General features: G+C 36.8%; 1 long non-coding RNA gene across 1 annotated transcript in view; it reads right to left on the bottom strand.

Moving 5' to 3' along the window:
• Positions 1-23,567, bottom strand: part of LOC118968293 (uncharacterized) — a 72,013-nt gene that overhangs the window by 2,448 nt on the left and 45,998 nt on the right. The window lies entirely within an intron of this gene.

The raw sequence follows: 23,567 nt of genomic DNA, 5'->3' as shown, positions 1-23,567 counted from the left end.
GTACAGAGGCAAAAAATAAATCCAGGGTGCTCCCAGGAACTGCATTCCCAAGAATTGTCTTCTAAAAGATACCTGGCATGCATCAGGGCAATGACTTGGAGGTTTCCTTATAAGATGCTTGACTTTTGAAAAGGGTATTTTTCTGGAAAACTCAGGACCCTTCATTACTGGAGAAATAAGGCTGGTAGGGGCCAGATCTGCCTGTAGGAAACAGTTGGAAAATTTCCTTTCCCATTGCACACCCACGTATTATTGGTGGCAAAAAAATATTGGGAACTCTTGATTCTCCTGGGGCAGGGGGAACATAGACTATTATAAATAATTTAATTGATATGATATGGCATCTGTTGTAGGGCAAGATTTTAGGCACTTTATGTACAACAGAGCCAATATGTGAGCCCACATACTAAGACACACAGTTGATTGACTTTTTGATTTTCAACCATAAAACATAAAATGTCCTATTTGTTTATTTTACTTGTATTGCTTTTTAGGACCTAAAGATTTGTGAACTCCCTCTGGTGGCTGAATAAAATATCATTTTTATATTAAAATGCTAAACAGAAAGAATGAGAAGCTAACATCTACATAGAACACCTTCTGTAGAACAGAGAAGCCTTTGAATGTTAGGATATGGCACCCATCAGGGCATGGTGGTGATAATGATGAAAAAGAACAATAAGGATTCTATTCATTTCTGACTTGGTCTGATTGCCACAATCACAGATGCAAATGACCTGGCAAAAAAACAAGCAGAGAACGCAAAGCTAATTATACCTTTCTTAAAAAGTACAGAATTAAAAATGAAAAAAATTCTAGAAAGCAATAATAAAATTAAAAAAAAACATTCTGGAATTCACAAATAGTATCAAAAATTCCCAAGTGCTTAAATGTCAACAAATGCAGCATCAACAATAAAGATACATATAATGCTTTCATTTATCTAACCAATATGTTGTCTCAACAACTTTGTTATCTCATCCAATTTTTTTCTGTCTGGTCACTCAGAGCGAAACTACAATTGCTTTACTAGAGAAGTCATCATTTGAAACTCTGTTTGATAGAAGGATCTATTTCTCCTTCCTTCTTTGCTAGTTCTCATAAAAGAACAGGATCTGTTTTTCATCCCTTCCTCGGCCCTTCCTCAGCTCCTCTCATTTCCACAGAGCAGTGGAGCAGGGTCGCTGTGACCCTTCCCTTTGGAGAGTGGACTAAAGGCCTAACTGCCTGCTGGATATGAGATGGTGGAACTGAACATTTTCTTCTGAAGTTATAGGGAGTGTTCAAAACTGCTTCCCATTGTCAGGGTTCTTTATCAATGACATTTTCTTGGCTGGTGACATGAACAGCACTAAATGTGGTGGTATGTAGCTGCTCTGAAGGTAGAGAGGGAAGTGAAACAGTGGTTTTTACTTTTGGAAAATTTTCCAGGAGTGTGAAGACTATCTCCTGCTCCCAGTCATTCCAACCTTCACCAAATCCTCTGTGCTCTCTTTGCAAGTGGTCTCCTAAGGGCCACCATACAGAAAATAAGTCACATCAACCTCCTCTTACCTGAGGGCAATGGGTTTTTATTACACCACGAGAAGTGAAAAAAAATACAGAAGGAAAAGTTCTCAAATATGGGCAAAAAATCATTTTTTTCCCCAGGTTTACAAGATTGGCATTCTTAGAAACCTCAAACACTTTCATGTGAGGAGAATGTATTTGCCCCCACTTCTGTGACTGCATTTTTATATCTGCTTACACATTCATCTTTATGTCACCCAGGCCATTTCTGGGGCAAATATGAGCAAAGGGAAAGAGGGCATCTGTCTGGCCGGGTCACATTGCCTCTGCTTCTCCCCACCCTGGAGGGCGCTAGTGAGGTAGTGACTGAACAATATGAGAAAAATCTTAAGAACTGGTAAACTTAAGAAAAAAATGTGATTGAGAACGATTCTTAATGTGGGAAGTTGTCAGACTTTAAGGAGAAAGCAACAGGCAGCAAGGACCTGTGTCCACGTGGCTGTTCCCTCCCTTCTCTCAGCCACTTGATGAAGAAGATGAAGGTGAAGCAGTTTTATGTGTGTGTGTGTGTGTGTATTTACTGGATCTAAAAAAGAGAGAGAGAGAATGAAAGGGAGAAAAAGAAAAAAGGCCTGGGGCTGGGAGAATTTCTGAACATTCCATTTCCTCTGTAGGGACATGCATGAACTGGGTAGGTACAGGGAGCACCTGACCTCACTGCCATGACCACAGTGGGAAAGCAAGGTGTCCCCACTGTCAGCACCAGCCTATAAATGTTCCCTGGTACTAGGAGTCTGCAGAGCATACTTTGGGAGAACTTCACAATAGAACTCATAAAAATGTAGTAGCTAAGGGAAAAACTAGTAAGAGAGTTCCATGTGTGTGTTACATATATATATATATATATATATATATATATATATGATACACACACATATATATGTATGAAGACTTCCCCCAATTTGTGTGTGTGTGTGTGTGTGCGTGCATGCATGTATACATACATATATCAACTGTCCAGGTTCTTGTATTTCCAATTTACAATTCTTGCATGCCTTTGTAATTGTCTATTGATAGAAATCACAAGATCTTAACACTGTCTGCATAAAAACCTGAGGAGTTTTAAAAGAACAACAGCATCTGGGTCTCATACCCAGTAATTCTGATAATAGTGTCCTGGGATGAGGCCCAGACATTCGTATATTTAGGAGCACCAAGACAGTCAGGCTACAAATCCAAGATGAATACTCAAAGGACACCCTCTTCCTTCTTGGCTTCAGCTTCTTGGTTCTCTTCTCACTCTCCTTCCTTTTCTTGCCCGACATTGTTGTTGAGGAAACCTCACTATTTTTCTCTTTCACTAAGAGCTGGTTCAAAGGGGCAAGAGTAGGGGTGAAAAAGAAGCAAAAAGAAGGAGAGATGGGAGGGACCTAGGAGTTGCTCAGGACTAACTCCACCCCACACTGCCATGGTCCCAGCCCTCAGTGACTCTTCCGTGATCCCACATTCTATTCCCCAACTCAACCTCTGTGTCTTGGTCACCTCTTCATCTTGAAATCTCCCTGGGAAAGCCCCCTGTACGCTGGCACAGCCCCTGTCCTTCAGCTCGACCGTGTCGTGTCCTCTGCAGGGATGGATCACTGCAGAGTCTGTGACTGTGACTGCTGGATCAGGAATGGCCTGCCTGGCGATGCTAGGAAGCACTTGCCAGTCAGTGCCTGGCCCTGGGGGTGGACTTCCCTGTGCATAGGACATGATTGTCTTCTGAAATGCTAATTGTGACTCGTCTGGCCTGTTCCGCTGCCTAGTTTTCTTGGTTTCCCTCTAGGACTTGAAGCCCTTCCCAGACTCCCAAGGTCATGTGTCTGGGACTATATATAATTATTGTCTGGCCCGTGCCTGCATCCAAGGCTTAGCTCTCCAGGGAACACACCTGGGTTCTAACTTTCCAACTGCAACGTGAATCACACCTATCATGCCCTACCCATTGACTCGTTTGCTTGGTATGCACGCCTCCAGAGTTGGTAATGAGATAGACTCCTCACCATCTGTCTGCTCTCCACTGAGGCAGCCTCAGTAGCAAGGTCAGTGTCCTGGAACCCAATTCTGGCTCATTCTGCAGCTTGTAAGACCTCAGCAGGTCTAATGCCTGTTAGGACAGCTGCATCCAAGCATAAAACTCCAAACTCTTTACCATAAAAACATAGAAAGCAAGCATGAGAAAAACTTCCTATACACTGAGACACCTCATCACCTCATGCCATTGTATATTAACAGTGATAAGCTTTCCATTTCCATGAACACAGTAGTAATATCAGATACACTATGTATTAAATAAGATCCGTGGGTCTTCCTAAGATGCTGAATGCCACGACTAAGTTTGTTTCTATGAACAAAATGCATTGAATTCTAAAACATACAAATAACAACTTAAACTAAAACATCAATAGCACTTGGCAGATGTAGGTAAAAGGCGCTTTGTTGAAAACGTTTTCCAAAAGGAAGTTTGAATAACAAGATCCTGTCATCTTTTTGATATTTTTACTGTATGTAAAAGAATACATGCTAATCAAGATAAATAAGAAGTAATTCCATGTAGAGAATCAGCACACAGGAGTCTACATGATTTGTATTACTGGTGATATCTGCAAGAGAGTGTGTCCTCATGACATCTGCCCAAAGTGGGTTGTGCCATGTCATAATTTTATATACTGGAGAACCAATAAGTAGGAACGGTGCACTTGTTCTTGTTGCGAGACACCCTTAGCTTAGTAGAAGGACAGAACAAGTTTGCCCTTCATCATAAAATATGCTGTATTGCAACTCATAAAAAAGTCAGCATGCCCTTTTCCTTTTAAAAGCTGAGGCTGGCCTCTCCTCACTGGGTAGGTGTGTTCACATCTTTTTCCCAGTAAGGTCTGATTTCATCTGCACCACTGACCATTGGTTTCAATCAGCTTATAACTCTTCCTCTATGTGAAATTTTTTAGCCCTAAAAGAGAAATCTAGGATGACAAAAGGATTTGATGGTTTCTGTTAACATCATCTTATCCAAACAAAAATTCTCCTTAAAATGTTCATATGTTACTCACAGCAAATTCGTGGTAACCAGACTAGCACCTTCATCCCAACTTGTGCACAAGAATATATTGCATACATTTTGGACTTTCTCCCAAATTGTGTTTTTGCCAAGAACCACTAAATTCAGTCACTACCAGGTGACTTGCTCCCTACTAGGCAGCCTCATGGCATGTGGTTAAACCCCTGTGTCAGCAGCATTTCAAATCACTGCACTTTGTGGGTTGCTTTTAATTACCAAAATGAAGAATGTTCAGGATTCCGAGGCACAGGGTCTGCTGCTTCAGTTTGCAACCTCTGTGTGCTACCCTCGCATGGTGCACAGCAGCAACAGAGACAGTCCATGCCCAGGGCAGTTTCCTGAAGATCAACTAGAACTTTCTCCCTTCTGTCCCACTTAAAAATCATATCAGAAATCAAATGAGTGACAATGATGTAAACAAGTTGAACCTTGAACACAGTATGGTTTGTCTTTAAAAAGAAAACTCTATAATACCACACACTTGGAAATATCAGGAACTTGCAAAGTATTTCACAATGCATCTCAGCACATCAAGGTGTTACAACCACATATTTGAAAAGTACTGGTTCATAGGTTTCATTGGTGGACAATGGGATACCACTTTACGTGCATTGCTTCATTCAGTTCTCACAATATTCCTGTAAAGTGGGAGGTGTAAATGTTATTTCCCACATATTTATAGTTCCTTTCATATATAGGTGAGACCATTATTCAAGTATTGCAGTTCTGTGTTGCACATAGGGGGCATTTGAAGCATGAACGGAGGAAAGGAGGGACCAGAAAAAGAGGAAAGACAGAGGGACGTTTTTATGATTAAGTGTGCAAGGCTCACATTCAAAAGGTGTTTCCTTCATTCTTCACCTACGATTGAGAAATGATGCTTTTACACTGGTATTTTACAGTGTCTGTTCTACAAATTTATTTTTCCTTTGTGATGAGTTATGGGAAAAAAAAGGAACTGAATTCAAGTAAGTTCTGGGAAGCGGCATATTATGTTTGTCTTGTAGACTCACATTGCCCTTTGCCATATTAAAGTTGCTGAAACATCCTTCAGTAAAGAATAGTGTTTAATTTTGTTTCACTTGTGTGTTACTAACTTTTATCTGATGGTGGAAACCTTTTCTCCTATATAGTTAACATGGGAACTGGATCCTGAGGAACACATTTTGAGAACGGGTACATGAAGTGCTAATTGTGTCATGGTTCAAGTAATCAAGTGCCCTATGGATATTTTACTCATTTTTTATTTCAAAGAAAAAAGTGGGCAACATCTTATAATAATGCCTTATAAAGGCCTCCTCTGTTAAACTGATAGATATAACCAAAGAGAAATAAAAATGAAAAAAAGAAAGAAAATATTTATTAGTTCTGAAACTAATAAGTACACCAACAATAGATAACAGGACTTCACCAGGAATTACTACTAAATACAGTAAGTTTGGATCAGTGGGAAGAAACACATCAAGGGTGATGTGAAACTGTCCTTTCTGAAACTGTGCAGAGAAATAACTAAAGCAAATTCTGCCAATTATCAGTAATAGTGAGTGAATGTAGGACAGGACTGGAAGCAGGAAGCTTTGGGAGAAACAGACTTCTGCCCTAGGCTGTCCATAGTGCTCACGCCACCTTCCCTAGTGCCTGTGTTTCTCTTCCTCCTCTGAAAGGGCACTAATTCCATCATGAGGCTCCCACTCCCATGACCACATCTAAGCCTGAACAACACCCAAAGGCCCCACCTCCAAACACCGTCACACTGGGAATTCAACACATGAATCTGGGGAGTGGGGGGGAACATAACATTTAGCCATAACACCTGCCTAGCTACATTAGGTGAAAAATTCAGAATCAAAGTGTACTCCTTCATACCTAATCCAGGAGAGACACGCAACCCCCCGACCCCATATGCCTACACCTCCCACCTCCTCCCACTCTGTGCCTCCCCAACCCTTGCCTATATACACACACTGGAACTCACACTATGTGCTAGAAGTGAAATCTAGTACATTTTCCCCAATACATATAGACAGCAAAACAGAAATACCCATGGCCACTGTTCTTTTCCTACTAGCCTTAAATACAACTGAATTTATATTTAAATTTGAAAGATGAACTTAAAGAAGTCAGAGGAGCAGAAGAAGGAACCACAAATAATCTATCTATATCACTTTAGGAATAAAAGCAGTCCTGCAGTCTTTATTCAAAGATGAGTAAAAGCAAAAAAATTTGTTTTTAAAAAAAACATGGCAAAATCATACAGTATTTGTCCTTCTGTGATTGGCTTATTCTGGAGATCAGCTGTACTACATTGTGCCTCTAGATAACAATACTGTATTGTGCACTTAAAAATCTATTAAGAGGATAAATTTTGTGTTGTGTTCTTACTACAATAAAGTTTTAAAATTGGTTAAATAAAAGAAACAAATCAAGCATTTATGCTTATTTTCCTATTAACTATATCACTGAGTAACCCAATAGATTAAGAAAAACATCACCTTGTAAAATTATTCCTGTTGCTGAATGAAAATAAAATCAGAGAATTTGAATATTAATATTTTAGGACCCCCTGATGTTTAGTGGACTTAAATTTTGAGCATCAGTGGATGTTAATGTTAAAAAAAATATGAAAAACAGACATTATGTGCTTCCTAATGAAAGAACACAGCATGACTACAGTTTTGGCAAACAAGTCTGGATCCAGTGGCCAATTTACAGGAAATACAGAACACAAAGAAATATGGTGAACTGTGAAAAATTCTATAGGTCCAATTGCCCAGGTTCCTCAAAATATTTCTTTAAATGGGAAGAAAGGGAAGGAGAATGGATAATTTAAAAGACATTTAAAAGTAAGAAAAAGCTTTTAAAAGCGGGCATGCATTCTTGGGTGATAAAATCATAAAGAAAGTGAGGAAGTGATTATTATCAAAATCAGAAGAGTGAGTCCTTTGGGATGGAGAAGAGCTGTGATTAAGATAGGAAATTAAGTTAAATCCTAGGGATGTTGTGTGCAGCATAGTGACTGCAGTTGACAACACTGTAGTGAGAATTTGAACGTTGCCAATAGAGTACTCTTGAAAGTTATCATTGCAAGAAAAAAATTTGTAGCTATTTGTGGTGATAAGTAAACTTATTGTCGTTAATCATTTTGCAATATATTCATATATCAAATCATTATGTTATGCACTTAAAATGAATACAATGTTATATGTCAATCATGTCTCAATTTCAAAAATAACAAATAAAAAATACAATTCAACAAAGAAAGATCAGAAAATGGAGGGGCTTTTAGGATGAAAATTGCTAATGTTCTATTTCCTGACTAAGTGATAGTTATTAGGATTATTTACTTTATTTCTGTTATGTAAAATAAAGTCTTGAGAGCTACATAGTATTGTGTCTATAATTAATGATACTTTATTGTATACTTAAACCTTGCTAAGGGAGTACACGTTATGTTAAGTGCTCTTATCACAAAATAAATAAACTACTACTATTACTACTAATAATAACAAAGGGGCTAGGAGGAAACTAAGAGGCGATGGATTTGTTTATGGCTTGTGATGGTTTCATGACTGTATACTTATCCCCAAAATCATCAAGTTGTATACATTAACTATGTACAGCTTTTTATATGTCAGTAATACCTCAATAAAGTGGTTTTTTAAAAGGTTATTCATTTTATAATAACTCATTAATCTCTACATCCTTTTTTTGTTTTCTTTGTGTTTTATTTGACAGTAAAGGAGTTAAAAAAATATGGCAGAAAGCACGAAAGCATGAAAAACATAAGCGTATTCTTTGCAAAAGGATTCACTCCAGAAAAGAGAAGAAAAATTTAAAGAGAAACTAGAGTGTCAAGAGAATTATAACTTATGAAATAATAGAAACTGTTATCTATAGGTAATTCCCCTACTTTTCAAATTCCCACGGAAGTTATTTTATATAAATTTATATAAAGCATTTAACCTTATGATTATAAGTTTGAAAGATGTTTTTCCTGGGCAAACGTAAGTGAAACAAATTGTCTCAAAACAAATTAATAATAAAATAAAGTACTGATAAAGCTACTGTATAACAATGAAGACTCTTATAGGGTAATTCTTTCAGATTTCAAGGAAGAGTCTAGTTTTCTGAGCACAGAGAAAGAAAGTTCCACTTTATGTAAAGTTAATGTTACCCTAAAATAAGTCCTAACCAAAACAGCATTCAAATAATAAAACCACAGACTCATCTCGATATAAACCTAACAGCAAAAATTGCTAAGAGAATGTTAACATTTGTAATCCATTGCTGTATTGAAATTACACAGTTATATGACTAACTGATGGTCATTCCTAGAATGTAAGAACAGGTTAATGCTAGAAGGCTTACTAATAATATTTTCTCAAAAATAGATGAAGGGAAAACACTTTGTAAACATCATAGGAGCCCAAAAAAGTATAAACACCTATTTGACATTTTTCTTAACTTCTTAATAAAGATATTTAACATGATTAAAAAAAAAAAAACAAATGACCTCAACAAACAGCCAGAAGTCTTTACTCTCAACATTATCATTACTAGAAGAGCAATGTTCTGGAACTAGAGAATGTTCTAGAAATGACATGTTGTTCTGGACACATTGTTCTAAATGTCCTAGAAATAACAAAGGAATTGTTAAAAATATTTTCAAATATGAAGTATTAATAATTGAAGGAGTCCTTACATAACAGAGATTCAAAATCAGTTAAATAATTTTTATTTGCAGATAGAATAGTTTTCTACATGAAGAAAACAAGAACATGAAGTAAAAATAACAAAGAAAATGCCACAAAGGCATCTGATTATAAAATTAATAATTTAGCTTTCAATAAACAGCTACCTAGAATAAAATAAATATTTTCTATTCACAATAGCAATTTTTAGACAGTAGCCTTACAGACATCAAACTGTGAACAATGGGAGATAGGTTTACATGTGCTTTTCTCCACTTCTTTTTCAGTTTTCCATACTACTTTGAAAAAACACAAAGTATCAATTTTGTTATCAAAATTTAAAAACCTATTTCTTGAAAAATTGAAAAATAAAATACATAAATTTTACTATATTTTAATATATAATACAACTTAATAAACACACACTTAATGGAAGTATATTTTTAGTTTTCATTTTATGTGTTCTTTATAAATTATTTATTGTATTTTATGTATTATTTATAGTACTGGAATAGTCTTTAGAAAATGTCTTAACTTAAGCCTTTATTTTCAAGTAGGAAATTGAGGGCCTCAAATTTACAGGATTTGTATAAAGTTTCCAATCAATGACAAAGAATTAAAACTGAAGACCTGTGATTCTGAGTGCATATTACTTTCCTTACCTAATTTCTCCTACTCACTTCACTCTCTATTATATCAAGAATAATGATCTAACTTGATTATTAGTGGTCTTTGTTTAAGTTGATTTAGATTTTGGAGTGTTAATAAAACTCTTCTTTCAATTCTCACTGATGCTTTGGGCTTGGAGTCAAAATTTATCAATGGAGATTCAGTCCCACCTGGCACTGACGACTCTTGCGTGTATATTTTCTCATCTGATACGGACTGTTCTGCCACAGCTGTAAAATGACTGTGTTTTGCTAAGATGATATAACTAAAAATGGGAATGTGTTCTTCTTTCCAGTGTTTCCTTTTCCCCCTGTTCTCCTCCTTATCCATCTAAGAACAGAACAGAAAAGGATATCCATTCACACAAATACAGGTCTTCCTTGACTGTTTGTAAAACTCCTTCAACAGAAGTAAAGGTTTTGTGTCTGGATGCCTGATATTGCTTTATTAATAAAATGTGTTATACTAATTTATAATCACATTTGCATGATCCCAATCCACAAACTTGATTCAGAAAAAAGAGATCTTCTTTTAAACCTAGTCATAAATCCAACCTTAGCCAAATACAACCACCATGGTCAACATTAATATTATTAATATAATAGAGGAATACATCACACAGCACAAGCAATTACTGCCTGGGTGGGAGAGTAGGTAAATAATAAAAGTGCAAACAGTACAGTTTTGACAAAGAAAGGGAGAATAATTATAGGTCTACTCATCAGAGAGCAGAGGCAGAAGAGGAGAGAGGCTCTGGGTGGAATTCAAGCAATTTTTGACTAACTCTTACAACCGGATTGCTCCATTCTGTAAGGGTGAGGTTCTCACCCCCAACCCAGCTATGCACTGTGGTGATTTAATCTACACTTTAAGATGACAGCAGTAGCCACATTCAACCTAGCCCGTTCAAAGATCCTCAAATTTCTCTTTGCCCTGGTATCATCAGTTTCCCACTCAAGACTGGATAATTTTCATTAATATTCAAGCCCATTGTTATTCTTTCCATACTTTTTATTTTCACTTAGCGAACACACACATTCAGTGCTCCTGATCCCATCTCCCTTTAGCTTCCAGCCCATTACTCTGCTCCTTGGACATAATAGCTCCTGTTCCTTTTCCTTCTCCTGCCTCTGCCACTCAAGATCTCCAGTGACCTTCGTGTTGCTAAATCCACTGACCAGTTTTCAGTTTTCATCTTATCAGACCAACTGGAAGCATTTAGAATGGTTCTTTACTTGGCTTTCAGGCATGTGCCAGATTTTCTTCCCCAACACTGGTGGTTATTTCTATTGTGTTCCCTTTACAGCCTCCTTCGTCTTCTCCCAGATCTCTCAATGCCAAGTGCCTCACACTCTGTCTTCACCACTTGGGTGATTGTGCCCTGATTCATGGCTGTCAATATCACTCTGTCATGAAAAACACTCAAATTTACATCTGTAGCTCACAATTCCCCCTGAACTACATATTCATTTATCTAAGGTGCTGGTGTGACACTTACAATTAAAGTTAACATCTCCAAAACAGAGCTTTCCTCTCTCCAAAATCCATTCCTTTATGCATCTCAGTGAATGGAATCACCATCTGCTCAGTTGCTCACATCAAAAGCCTTGGGCTTATCTTGATTCCTCTCTTTCCTTCACATCTTACATCTAATATGTTAATAAATTCTAAGGATTACCTTCAGATTTCGTATATAGGATCTAACTTCTCCCTAACCCCTCACTATTACTATCCTGGGAGAAATCACTAACTTCTCTCATCTGGATTATTACAACATCATCTAAACTGGTTTCCCTGCTTTCACCCTCAACCCACTTGTCTATTCTCTATAAGGCAGCCAGAGTGACTCATATAATATCATTCTTCTGCTTAAAACCCTTCATATAAAATAAACATGCATATAAAATAAATAATTCCCACTTTGGGATAAAAGCCAAATTATTAAATTTGGCTGCAAAGTCCTGCACATCTGTTCCCACCATATCCCCTGTGACCTCGTGTCGCATCGCTCTCTCCTGGTCCTTCTGCTCCAACTACTGTGGATTCCCTGGTGTTCTTAGAAGCAAAGAGGAGCCCTTTTATCTCAGGGCCTTTGCACTTGATATTCTCACAGTGTACATCCAATATGTTAACAAATCCTGATGGATCTATCTTCAAATTAATTCTAGAATCTGATCTCTTCTAAACCCAAAATGTTCTCCCATTTCCCACCCCCCACGAATACCTATAGGGCTCACTCTGCTCAGACATCACTTTACCAGTAAAGCTTATCTTCATAGCAGCCCCTAACACGCTGGGTATTCCCAAACCCCCTTACATTGCTTTATTTTCTTCATTCACCTCATGATCTTCATACATACCATTCAACTTATTATTTATTTTGTTTTATTGTCTCTCTCCCCTTACGAGAATCAAAGTTCTCTAAGAGCGAGGACATTTGCTGTTTTGCTCAGTGTTTTATCCCCACAATCTAGAACTACACCCAAGACATAGTAAATCAATGAATAATTGACTGAGTAAGTGAATAAGTGATTCTGAATGACTAACTCATCACCATGACAGCATTTACAAGAATGTTGTACTTTCAGGGTAATCCTGTTGCTAATATCAAAAATAAGAGCATCTTACATTTGCTCAGCAACTTACTTATTGTTTATTGTTTACATAAAGTGTTTATTCTATAGGTCTTTTTGCTCATCCAGTTACCAAAATGGTTTTCTATAAAAATAAATACTTAATTTAAATCTAAGAGAATCAACAAGGTGTTTCTAAATAGCTGAATATCTTTTGAAACCCGTGAGATCCCAGGATTCAGGTATTGTGATTTTTTCCACCCTGCTTGCCTCATAACCTCAGACATCCCTCTTTCCTCTTGCTTGTCACAGTATATTTTAAATGTGTTTAATAAAACATGTAGCTCACCGTATCATAGTTTAGCCTGTAACCTGTGCGCCCTGTGACCTCTGGCACAGAGAGCTGGCCTGGTGGTGCACTCGGAGGCTTTGGGTACAAATGCCCCCAAGGTAATCTCCCACACATAACTGGAAACGTTTAGACCATCTACTGACTGTAGGTGGCCATGCTGCAATGAAATCTTTTTGTTAAATATCTATTTGTGATAAAAGATGATAATGTTTTCTGATTTGTGGAGTATGCAAAGCTGCCTAGAAAGATATCACATTGGAAAAATGAAACCAGATTATTTAAAGAATTGGTCTGTGTCATGAGAAGTTTACAAATATGACTCTGTCAATATTTGGAATGCCTGTCTTTAAAAGACAAAAACATCATTGATACATGTGGGGTTTTTCTTTTTACCTCTTCCAGATATTAAAAAAATACAGTATTAAAAAAATTAAAAACAATAATTGATTAAACAACTGCCAACAGTTTTTAGTTTTCTTCACTATTAAACCAACAGACCAGTTCTACATACAGTTTCAGTTGTAACTTCCCAGGAATTCATAATGGACAGTAACATTTAAGCTGACACTATAGGACCTGATGTTTCTACAAATGCAGAAAACTGATCATGTGGCTACTGTGACCAGCTGTTTGTGTTGGTGGTACTAAAAAGTTTCATCTTCCTTTTTCCCTAGAGCCATTGTAACCCAGAGTCAACAAAAACTCAAAAGGTGAGTCATGCTAAGGTAGTTCAGAAGATCTGTCTCATGAAAAACAAAGACCCACTACCTACACAGAAGACTAGGGACCTGGTCAATAAACCTGCCTCTGGCCAGGCTGCATCTGGTTAGGTTCCTCTCTCTCTCTCTCTCTCTCTCTCTCTCTCTCTCTCTCTCTCTGACACACACACACACACACACACACTCCACCCTATCCCACAGCCATCACTCAGACACATTACTGATCGCAGCTTGTAGCTTTTCAGTTTTGTAGGCTTTTATAGATCTTGTTGACCTTGTCACATTCTTATGTGAAGGGAGGAACAGCTACATGTACTTGGTTAGAGAACCAAGTATTATTGCATCCTAGTATAAATCTTAGAACACATGACATCTAACTGGAAAAATAGTAAGATAGTTTCTCACTATCTGTTCTGTTTATCTCCAGGCGTTGTAAACATCTCCATGATTGTCAATAACTAGAGTGTTTCACTTAACTGCAAAAAAAGGCAAAGGTGTTTCCATTAGCCTGGCAAAATGACTTTTAGTTCTCAATCTACATTTTATTTTCACATAAAATACTGAATGACTAAGTGAAGAAATAAAGTGCCAACCAAAGAGCTCTGAGGAAAAGAGCTGCTTCCCTTCCAGGTCCAGGCTGCCTGGATCTCTGAATTAGGCGTTTCCCCTCATGACCGGAAACATCTCTGCTCTGGCTTGTCCTCCTTTGCTGTGCTGTGCACCCCGGGTGTGGACAGACATTCAGCGAACTGCTAAATGGCAAGTTGTCTTGAATGCACCGAATGGATATTCACGTCATGAGGATGCTCCTTAAGGAATAATTCAAAAGCACACCGCTGAAATTGTCTTTTTAATGTAGGAGAAAGAGCCAATTAAGTTTTAAGATGAGTGTATTCATTACGAAGCCTTATCTCTACCTAACCAGCATATGCGCCATAGTATAAATCACAGCAGATTGCAGAATTTCATGTTTTAAAAAATAGGAAATAATGAAACTGAAGAAATGGGTGAAGGTGGTCAAAGATACAAATGTCCAGTTAGTTAAAAAATAAATAAGTCCTGGGGAAGTAATGTACAGCATGGTGATTATAGTTAATAATATTGTATTGTGTATTTGCGAGTTGCTAGGAGAGTAGGTCTTAAAAAGTTCTCACTGCAAGAAAAAAAATGTAACTATATGTGGGGTGATGAATGTTAACTAAACTTATTGTGGTAATTATTCTGTGACATATATACATCAGATCATTAGAATATCTTAAACTAATATGATGTTACATGTCAATTATATCTCAATTTTAAAATAAATAAAATCAAACTGTCAAATTCCAAATGTCTTTTCATCCTCAAATGGGGGAAATACAATTTTTAAAGATTTATAGATTATTCTATGTATTTTTTGAAACTTTTGAACATGAAAATACATTGTAAAATCAAAGGCACTAATAAACTGAAAAATTGTTTAGCATTAATGACATAATAGGGTTAATATAGCCTAATAAATAATGATGTTTTATAAATCAATATGAATAGCCTAGTAGAAAAATAGGCAGTTTTACCAAAGAAGTACTAAAGACCATAAATAACACATTATTGTTCAATAAATATATGAAAGTATAAATCTTTAGTAATGATAAAAATGAAAATTAATAACAATAGTGCAATAATTTTTTATTATAGCCTAGGTTTTGATGTGGCCCTATATTAATCCCCATATCTCAGTAACTTCTCACAAGAAAATTGATCTCTCATTCATGTGACAAGTCGTTATCAGAGCTTGGAAGAGGGCTCTGTTTCAAATTGTTACTTGGGCATCTAAACTGAGGACGGGCCCTCCAAGTTAACAGCCATTCCATCTGAAACCGTGCCCTTCTCAGCCAAAGCTGCATGAGAAGAGGTTAGAGAATCACACAATCTTTTCTCTGAGTTGGCCCCAAAGTAGCATGTCAGTTCTGCTCACAATTTCCTTGACTGGAGCTCGCCTTCCCAATTTCAACATTGCTCTCTTTGCCAACTTCTCAAACTGGCAACGAATAAGTTAAAAAAGAAAGAAAATCTGTTTTGATCAAGATATATTTTGTCAAAAGACCAGCGTGAACAAAGGGAAAAAGAAATGAGGCTGTATGACACATTTAGAATTCTGCAAGGGATTTAGCTGGGAAAGAAAAGATGGTAAGAATAGGTTGGGAGGTAAAGAAAGACCATCTGACAAATGGCCTTAAAGAGTTTAGACTTTACTCTGGAGATAATGAAGGCTACTGATGAATTTTAAGAAGAAGAGTATTATGATCAAACATGCATTTTGAAAAATTGTTCTGGCTGCTGTAAAAACAATGGTGGTAGGAAAACTTGGGATTAAGGAGTCAAAGAAGACCCTACTGTAGGGAGAAAAAAAGTATAAATTGAAAAGTAAGAATGTGTGCTACATAACACATTTGGTGATGTGTAGTATATTAGTTCAAGAGAGGGAGATCATATTTCCATGTCAATTTCATATGAAAACTAAGCATTGTCAACCAACTTCAATAAACCAAACTACAAGATATAAAGGTAATACTGCAGCTGATTTGCAACAAGAGTTTGCAAGACCTTTCCCCCCACTGGTGCATGCCCGCAAGATCTTATCTTTGTGAATCCTTTTTTTTGGATGCTGTGCTCTCCTTACAGTTACTGTAAGGATAGGCTTTAAAAGATAGGTTTTAACAAGCTGAGCCTGCAGTAAGTCAGCTACCTTCAACAGTGTGCCTTCTCTCTTTCCAAAACCCACAGGCTACTTGTAAACCTTTTCTGATTTTACAAAGAAGGAGGATTCTTGGTGTCATCTTCTTGTAGTAACTTTTTTCTTTCTTCTATGTGGCTTATTCATTCTTCCTGTCTATGCAGTTAATTCAAAATCCCTTTGATACCTTTTGCCTTTCATCCATTATCACGCCTCCAGCTGACTTAATAACCCACCCGAGAGAGAGTAGCTTGTAGGAGTTAAGAGCACAGACTGCACCCAGACGCCTGAGTTCAAATACTAGTGCCATCATCTAATTACACTCCGACCTTGAGCTGGTTACTTAGCTTCTCCATATCTCAGTTTCTTCTAAAATGAGGACAAAAATATTACCTGTCTGTGGAAAAAGCTACAAAAATGTCTCCAGTTCTTTACTGGATCCATAATGTTAGCACTTTGACTTTGCAGCTCTTCTCATCAAAAGCGGAGTCTGTTCCCCACTTCTTAAACTCGGACTAGTGTTTTGACTTGCTTTGTACAGTAGAGTATGTAGAAACTGATAGGGTGCAGTCTGAGCTTATATTTCAAAAAGCATTGTATGCATCCACTCTTTTTTTCTTGGAATCTTGCTGTGACCATGGGGATAATCCCATGCTAGCATTTTGAAAAATCAGAGACCACATAGAAAAGGGCCAGGCTGTCCTATCTGAGGCCATCCTAGACCTCCAACTCCCATCCAACAGGGCAGCAGACTAAACAAGTGAGTGAGCCAAGCTAAAGTCTCTTGAGCTTAGCCCAGGTCAACAGAAACAGAGACTTGTGGGGTAAAAAGGCAATTGTAAATTGTTTTACATTTGTAAGTTTTAGAGTGATTCATTATACAGTATTTTTGTGGCAATAGATAACAAATACACTATCTCACAGAGTTGAAGCTTAAATTAGTTAATCTATGCCAAGTACTTGAAAAAACAAAGGCTGGCATTTAGTAAGCATTATTTAAATGTTTGCTTTTATTATTATTTGCTGTAGTAGTAGTAGTAGCAGAGAAATGGGATCTGGATTGGAAATACAGCTCTAAGAACAAGCATAAAGGTGACCAGTAACTACAATAGGTGGGAGCACTTAGAAAACATTTAAAAACCTAATTTCACCTGCTTTTTAAAGTTTGGCAGATTGAAACAGGCATTTATTTCTGCTATGTCTAGAAACATCTCAAAACTTAAAGGAATACAAAACTTTAAAATTCCACAAAGACAATGAGTGCAAGAGGTTAGCAGAGTGAAGATTTATGTATTTACATATATTTGCAGAAGTGATATCAGTTAGAAGAGAATGGGTTCTACTTAGCAGAACACCTCCATCAGATCCCATGGGGTGAGGAGTCTGGCTCACAGTGAGGCATTGAGACAGGTGCTCTGCACCTTAGTTTGATTCCAGTCCCATAGTCCTACCACACAAAGACAGTCTATGTGTTTCTGTCTACTTCCCCAACCTCTAATAGGAGTCTGAAGAGTACTTTCTAAGGAAACGGAAGCTGAGGGAATGAGCTTTGGAACAATGAGCAAAGTAGAAGGGAGAAAATGGTGAAGAGATGAGATAAAGAGGGTTAAGGAGATGTCTGCCTCCAAAGAGTAGGTCTCCAGACCCCTCCCTTCCTCCCTGGCATTGGCAGCCAGGTTTATACCAATTACCCCCTTCGAAGAGACAGGAAGAATCTTCTCTGCTTTTTCTAAGATACACAGAGAACAGAACAAAGAAAGAGAAATAAAGAACTCCAATAAGTGGAAGTAATGCAGGTTAATTTAAGTTCACTGCTCTCCTTCCCTCTCAACATAAAAGGAAACATTCCAGCCAAAAATAAGGGATTGGCTTCTATACAAAAGGAGGAAAGAATCAGAGAACAAGGACTAAACTATGGTGGCTCTTATTACCCACTCATTGCTTTAAACTGAGCCACCAAAATCTCATGTCATCATTATAACTTTCATAGACTTAGAGCCTGGCTTTTCATCATCTGAATGGCCCAAGAAACCTCAAACCTTGAATTACAGGTTAAGATGGTCCCAAACTGCAGGTGCCTCCAGATACGTGACCAACAGTAGTCCTCTCTGGAGGAGGATACCCATCATTCTAGACTTCCAATTATCGTTACAAACGAGATTTCTCAAAACAATGTCTGGCGTACAATATGTTGTGATCTTAACCAGGCACACAAAGAAATAAGGCCCCATGAGTGAAAATAAAATGAAACAACAGGAAATAAAAATATGCCTACAAATACTTGATATGCTACCCTTATCATAAATAAGTAGCAGTGTAAGAAGACTTTGAAACATGCCTCCTTCATTCAATACAAAATAAAAGAGCACGCTTAACTATTTTAACAGGGCACTATAACTATAAAAAGTGATACAGCACCTTAAAAAGGAAACAAATAAAAAATAAGAACAAAAAGACATAATTACTTTGGGAAAAAAAGTCTATGGGATTTATCATTTGGTTGGACAGAATTAAAGAAAGAATTCATAAACTCAAAGAAAGAAGAAACTAGTGTAAAACACTGAAAGACAAAGGAATGAACACCATGGAGGAAAGGGTGAAAGATTTCGAGGGTATAATGAGAGAGCATAATGTCTCAGAAGTAGAAGACAGAGAAATATTTGAAAAAATAATAGAGATTTTTCTAGAATTGATAAAGGATAGCAAGCCATAGATTTGAGAAGCTCTCTGAATCTAAAACAAGACAAATAAAAGGAAACCCACAGTTAGAAATATGATAGTAAAACTTTAGAAAAATTAATGACAGTAAGGAAAAGTCTTAAGAGCCATAGAAAAAAGGAACAGTTCCTTTTCAAAGAGCAACATAGGTTATGCCCCAGATATTCTACGTGCCTGAATAAAGTTTACAATGTAACCTTCAATAAGAAATCTCTAAAATAAACCTAAACACTGCCTGTGATTTAGGACATTCCACTGTTGGGTGGCTCTAAATGTTAAGAAGTGCTTTCCTTTGCTAACCCATTATCTCACAACTCTTGTATCCAATGGTGTTCTGGAAAATGATACAACATTTCAGTCATTAGCTGGTTTCTGTGGCCGGAATGCCCTCACTGTGGCTGGCTTCCAGCAACTAATGGGATGTCACTGAATGGAGAGCTATGAAGGGATGTATGCAGTCAGCTCTTGCCGTCCAGAACCAACCAGGGCTAGTGCACTATTGCTGTATTCCTAATTATGTCTTTTCTTTTCAAATTCTTTAGTTATTTCCCCCATGTGGTTAATTATCTGTGGAATATTCATTCATTCAGTGGATATTTATCAAGGGCTTACTATTTACCAATAAATTTTCTAGGAATTAAGTTTACATCAGTGAACATAAAATGTTGACATAGAGCTTATGTACAGAGAAAGAGACAATAAACAAACAAGTAAACATGCAATGTATCAAATGCTGACAAATAATATGGAGAAAAAAATATGGTGATGAGATAGAGAGTGATTTTATGTGGGGGAAGGCCTCACTGATAAAAGACTATATAAGTTTCTTCTCTGCTTTCACTCTTTGTCATAATGCTGTCAACAAACTAAAGAGGAAAACAGGTGGTGTGAAGAAAGTTTAATTTATGAAAACTCTAAGAAAAGCTTAGTTATTATTATTTTTTAAAGAATTCCATAGTTCTTTGTTTTTTAATTTTTTTCAGTTTCTGAAAATCAAATCCACAGCCAAAACACAAAAATTTTAACAATAATATACTAGAGGCTCTGCAAGCTCGTCTTTAGAAGGTTTCTAAAACACATTTTGAAGAACGGTAGCATGAATATAAAACAGGTCTATAAATACACAAGATAGTCACTTCGGGGGGGAAAAATCAGGAAAGAAAAATTCCAGAGTGTTAGAATATTCACAAAACCTTGTATTAGTAATCAAGATCCCCAATATTATAGATACTTATATTGTCCAGTGTGTGACTATTTCAACATAAATTGCTAATTTTAGAGCAGTTTCTTCTTGTGATCACCCTTACTCTATCAGCATTACTAAGATATAATAAAATATAACTGGCATTTCACATTTATTTGAGGGCACAAAGTATTTAATATATATTGGACAAATATGGAGGAGGTTTGCCCAAAGTAATAGTGAATCAATGAAAATATCATTTCATCAAAAAATGTTGTGATAAGGTTATCAATGTAGTGTTGCCCATCCAATTCAGAGAGAATTTTTTAAAATTCACAGTTCCAAAATACAAATAAACTTTAAAAGCAACAGCAGAAACACTACCTGCCTACTGTATAAAATACATTTTATGGACTCAATTAATGCAACATCACCTTCCATCTGCCAAGACTCATACTTATAAAATCTATTTATAGGTGTCTTGAAGCCATTATTAGTCATCATAAATATTGCTGTAACCAAACAACTCTCATAAACCAAATGTTGCAAATAAAAACAAGTGATTCTGGAATTATTTCTAGAGTCAGTCTCCTCAATTTCAAGTTTTTTTTTTGTGGGAGGATAAAATGACTACAGTAGATCTTTCAACTAAAATTATATTATTTATAATTTAATACTATGTGGAAGTCAAAATGTTTAATTAAAAAATGTTTGACACAAGAAGCTATTTCATGTTTAATTCTCTTCTTCACTTTTGCTATTTCCATATGACCCTTGCTCGGACATAGAGGACACACGAATAGTTATAGAAGACACACAATACACACAAATGTATATATACACTTGGTTGACATTAAACCTATGTGGAGACCACTTTTAAAAAGGAAGGCTTGTTTTATCTTTAAAGTGTTTTTCCATCTAGATTATATGAAGTTTGAGAACCTCAGGATAGAAATTGTCCCTTATGCCACATTTTTAACATAGCCAAATATGCTAGGTATTACTGTTGATATCATATACAAATGATTAAATCATTACTGGATTTGATCAAATATGTAACTAAATGGAATGTGTCTAAAAGGTGGAGTCTGTCTGTATCTAGAATTCCTGAAGTGTGAGATATCTCAGTTATTCTAAACCCTGGTTATCAGCGGGTAAGTAAATATTGCAGCATGAATACATGCATCTGCCTCTCAGAGGACATTAGCCATATGTTTACTGAGTGTCTGTGATGTTCAGGCACTGTGCTGAACACTGAGAATAGAACCACAAGCAAGATCAGTGTCCGTCCTCAGGGAACCATGAAAGTCTAATAGTGTAGCATATGCAACAGTTGGAGTAGCTGTCCATTTATTCAACAGATTTACATCAAACACCTAAGACAAGACAGCCCTTGTGCTAGGCTCAAAATATACCATAAATTAAAGAGAAGTCTGTGCTTTCAAGAATTTCACATTGTAGGGAGCAAATCATCAAAAAGAATTATAATATAGCTGATAAGCATTTGATAAAATAAGGACCTAGTCCATACAATGACATTAGATAGAACATCCCTCTGGAAATAAAACCTGAGCTTATCCTGAAGGATGCCAGGACACATTAAGCTGAAAGGGCAGCATGTGCAGAGGTAGGAAAGTGTGAAAGTTGGAATGATTTGAGGGTTCAGGATGATGGGTGGGGCATCCAGGTGACTGGATGGCAGGAGTGTGGCACCAAATCATGAAGCACCTTGTGTTCCATGCAGAGTGTCTGTGGACACTGCCCTTAGGAGACAGGAAGCCATTGAAAAACTAAGCAGGAAGGGATATAGTCTGTTTTTTGTTTTGTTTTGTTTTGTTCAAAAACATCTCTTAAGAAGGTTTAGGTTGAGGAGAGATAAGAGGACCTAACCAAAGGCAATAGGAATGGAGAGAGGACAGTCACTAGCAAGCAGACAGTATCAAATAAGTTGTAATAATAAATTTTGTCTTTCCTAGGTTTCTAACCTGGAGAATAAAATGTACAACTAAAGTATTATTCTGGAAGGATATATATAGGGTGGAAGAATGAGGCAGAAAATATGTGTTTTTATCTGTTGAGCTTGAAGTATTTTTGAGAAACTTAGAGATGCACCACAGTCTGTTGGATGATAGAGCTGGAATTTAAGCTCAGGTAGGACTGGGCTGGAAGTACAAAATGTGGGACATGAGCAAAAAAACGGTGGTTAAAACCTGCAAGGGGATGATATGACTCAGGAAGTGAGTGCAGCATGAGAGGAGATGGCCAAAGGCAGAACTTTGGAGAATAGAAATGTTACAACAGAGAGCAGAAGAAAGAATCCAAATAATAAGAAGGAAAGAGTTAGTCCATTAGATGAGAACTATGAGAATGATGTCAGTGGAAATGTAGGAGGGAAAAAAATCCAAACAAGAGTGACTAAGTGTCCAATGCTTCTGAGATGTCAAGTAAACTAAAATGAAATATACCCAGATTGCTTTTACAAGACTGTAGCCAAACCAAGTGGCTGACCATAGAGTACTGGAGAAAATTAGGGGTCATTTACATATAATGCAGCTATTGCAACAAAACAAGCAAGTCTCTGTGTTTTGGTATGGAAAAAATGTTCACCTACTGGGGGAAGAAGAAAAGCAGTACAAGAAGGAAAGACAGGTACAACTTGGAACACAGAATTTCCATAGCCGAATTCTCTATAGCTAAATTCTCAAACTCCATGGGAAACAGCTGCACCTATCATATGCCACTTTGGTAAAATAACCACAAATAAAACAGACTTATTTTAAGTGACTTTGGAATACAGCATTTTGATGTTATATGTCCTTAGAAGGATGCATTCAAGGAACAGAAAGAACTATGAAATAGTTTAAAATTCCCTTAGAAGTTATATTACTTAATGTAATATTAGTCATAATATTTTGCAACCATTCAATGTCTATTGTTAAAAAATCAGTAATGAAGTTAATGATATTAGGAACCAGTCTTCTCAATGATCAAGACTGTGGTAACAGTCTAAATAAAGGTGACATTACATAGTCTAATTACATAAAAATGTACTTAGAAATGTCAGCACTAATTCATAATTTTTCCAGCCATGACCACTGGCTAGGAAGCAATGAGCACTTTTGTGGTCTCTAATACAATAATTTACTAAAAGAAACCAGAACTCCAATGTAATGGGCATTTGGGGATCGATTTTAGAAATTTGAATATCAGATATTAGATAAGAATTTGCTGACATGTAAAGACAGAGATAAATGAAAATAGAGCCAGTTGCAGAACAATGTGAATAGTATGATCTCATTTTAGTTAAAATTACATATGAACAGCATGACTGTCACAA

The sequence above is a fragment of the Manis javanica genome, chromosome 2 (genome assembly GCF_040802235.1).
Source record: "Manis javanica isolate MJ-LG chromosome 2, MJ_LKY, whole genome shotgun sequence".
Classification (NCBI taxonomy): Eukaryota; Metazoa; Chordata; class Mammalia; order Pholidota; family Manidae; genus Manis; species Manis javanica.
Note: the sequence above shows the minus strand (reverse complement) of the source record. Positions and strands in the feature narration are given on the sequence as shown.